The following is a 3018-nucleotide window of genomic DNA, read 5'->3' as shown; positions in this document are numbered from 1 at the left end:
ATGGATTCATTTAAAAAATTTAAAGAAACAAAATTACCTTCCAAAAAGGCATTTTATTCTTCATTAAATGAAAATAATATTTCTGATGAAGAATATAAACATGCCAAAAATATTTGGAAAAAATTTAAAATTAAAACAATGGGAGAATACCATGATTTATATCTAAAAACTGATGTCTTACTTTTGACAGACGTCTTTGAAAATTTTAGAAAAATTTGTATGGGTTATTATAAGTTAGACCCCTGTCATTACTTTAGCAGTCCTGGGTTAGCCTGGGATGCTATGTTAAAAATGACTAAAATAAAATTAGATTTAATAACTGACATTGACATGCAGTTATTTATAGAAAAAGGCCTTAGAGGAGGAATAAGTTATATTTTAAACAGATACAGTAAAGCAAACAATAAATATTTGAAAGATTATGATCCAAAAGAAAAAAGTAAATACATTATGTACCTCGACGCCAATAACCTTTACGGTTGGGCCATGAGCCAGTCTTTACCATCTGGTAATTTTAAATGGACCACCGAAAAACAATTTAAGAAATTAATAGCAAAGGGTAAAACCAATTTTATAGTTGAGTGTGATCTTGACTATCCAGAAGAATTACATTCTTTACATAATGACTATCCATTAGCTCCAGAAAAAATTATTATACCAGATGAATGGTTGTCTGATTACAGTAAAAATATTAAAGAAAAATTTGAAATAGGAAAAAGCAATGTAAAGAAGTTGGTTCCAACTTTGAAGAAAAAGAAGAATTATGTGGTTCATTATAGAAACCCAGAATTATATATTCAGTTGGGTTTAAAAGTAACCAAAATTCATAGAGTTTTAACCTTTGATGAAAGTCCTTGGTTAAAAGAATATATTAATTTTAATACTCAGAAAAGATCTGAGTCAAGGAATTCCTTTGAAAAGGATTTCTTTAAATTAATGAACAACTCTGTATTCGGTAAGACTATGGAGATTTTGAGAAAAAGGGTTAACATTAAATTAACCCATGATGAAAAAATTTTATTGAAACATGTTGCCAAACCATCGGTTATCAGTGCAACAAAATTCAATGATAATTTATTTGGTATTAATAGAATTAAAGAAAGTCTGTTATTAAACAGGCCTAGTTATGTGGGAATGTGCATTTTAGATTTATCTAAAAATCTAATGTATGATTTCCACTATAATTATATAAAACAAAAATATGGAGATTCAGCGAAGTTGTTATTCACCGACACTGATTCTCTTTGTTATGAAATTAAAACTAAAGATGCGTATAAAGACTTTTATAAAGATAAAGAATTATTCGATAATAGCGATTATCAAAATAATTCAAAATTTTATTAAAATGAAAATAAAAAAGTAATTGGAAAATTTAAAGATGAAACTGCCGGCATTCCAATAGTTGAGTTTGTTGGATTACGGAGCAAAATGTATTCTTATTTGCTAGAAAATGAAGCAAATACTAAAAAATGTAAAGGAATTAAAAAAAGCGTTGTCAAAAAGACAATAACACATAAAAATTATAAAGATACTTTGTTTAACTCGTCACAAAGTATGCATAAATTTAAAGTTATAAAATCAAAAAATCATAACATTTCTAGTTTTGTTATAAATAAAACATCACTATCATGTTATGATGATAAAAGATATATTTTAAATGATGGTATTAATACCGAAGCATTTAAATAAAAAAATATATCTTAAAAAATATATTATGAATTAATACTCAAAAAATATATTATGAATTAATACTCAAAAAATAAAAAAAAAATTTAAACATCTTTTTGATGTATTTTTTTAAGCATCTTTTTTGATGTGATTTTTGGTATTTTTAAACATCTTTTTTGATGTGATTTTTGGTATTTTTAAACATCTTTTTAATATTTTTAAACATATTTTTAAACATATTTTTAAACATCTTTTTTTTGATTTTTTAAGCATCTTTATGATGTGATTCTTTATAATTGTTTTAGGAGAAACATAAGTTTCTACTTAAATAATAGAACCATAAATTGTTAATTGAATATTTTTAACATTTAAACCAGTAATAGAAATAACATCATTCATGTTAAATTTATTAGCATAATTAATAGAAATAGATTCATTTTTTCTCTTTGTGTTTGTATCGTAACTTTGAAGGATTACATTTTCTTTGTTTTTTAATTGTAATTTAGTTTCTCCTTTATCTAATTTAATTGCATCAATAAGAATAATTAAAATAGAATTAAAATTAACTGTTACATTATTACCATTTTGAACTAAACCAGGACTAGCATTTACAGTTTTCCATTGAAATAATCCACTATCAGTATCTTGTGTTGCAGAAGTTAAAAACAATGGAGGTTTTCTTATTATTTGTTGTCGTATTTTACTTACTTTTTCATTTATATTATTAAATATTCCCATTATATTAATTATTCCAGTTAAATAAAAACACAGTAATTCATTAAAGTTTTAGTTAACAAGATAGAATCTTACATAACTTCCTGGTTCTATAGTATATTGAATTCCTGGAAAATTTGTTTTTGGAATCAATCCAAGATGAATTGTAAACAATGTTCCTTTGCTTAAATTAATTTCAATTTTCTTGGAAACATTGAAATTCATCTCACGTCCAAATAAATCAGACTCGCTCCACCATGAAAAATGGATATCAACATTACTATGCTCAGGGGGTGAACCAACGATAATGTTAACTTCAATTATATAATCCCCAGCTTGTTGAACTTGAAATACACTCGCTTCATATCCTCGGGGATCATTATATTTATGATCTGTTTTAATAAAACTTTTATAATCTGTTATCTTATTAACTCGTATTCCAAATAATGCAAATAAATTTGTGGTATTTAATACCTTTTGTTGTAACTGTTTATCTTCAATGTCATATTTCTCCCCCACAATATAATCTACATGTAACTGTTTGCTATTATAATATTCAAAAAGAAACACTTCACGTCTTACTTTTTCTAGTTCTTCTTTCATTGTTTTATATTTATTTTCATGTTCAAGAATTAC

General features: G+C 25.1%; 1 pseudogene; it reads left to right on the top strand.

Annotated features, from left to right (window-relative positions):
* Positions 1 to 1134: 1134 nt before the first annotated feature.
* On the top strand, positions 1135 to 1693 carry LOC123530384 (uncharacterized; annotated as a pseudogene).
* The last annotated feature ends 1325 nt before the right edge of the window (positions 1694 to 3018 follow it).

This window comes from Mercenaria mercenaria, chromosome 13 (assembly GCF_021730395.1).
Source record: "Mercenaria mercenaria strain notata chromosome 13, MADL_Memer_1, whole genome shotgun sequence".
Classification (NCBI taxonomy): Eukaryota; Metazoa; Mollusca; class Bivalvia; order Venerida; family Veneridae; genus Mercenaria; species Mercenaria mercenaria.
This window is presented reverse-complemented; position numbering and strand designations above follow the sequence as displayed.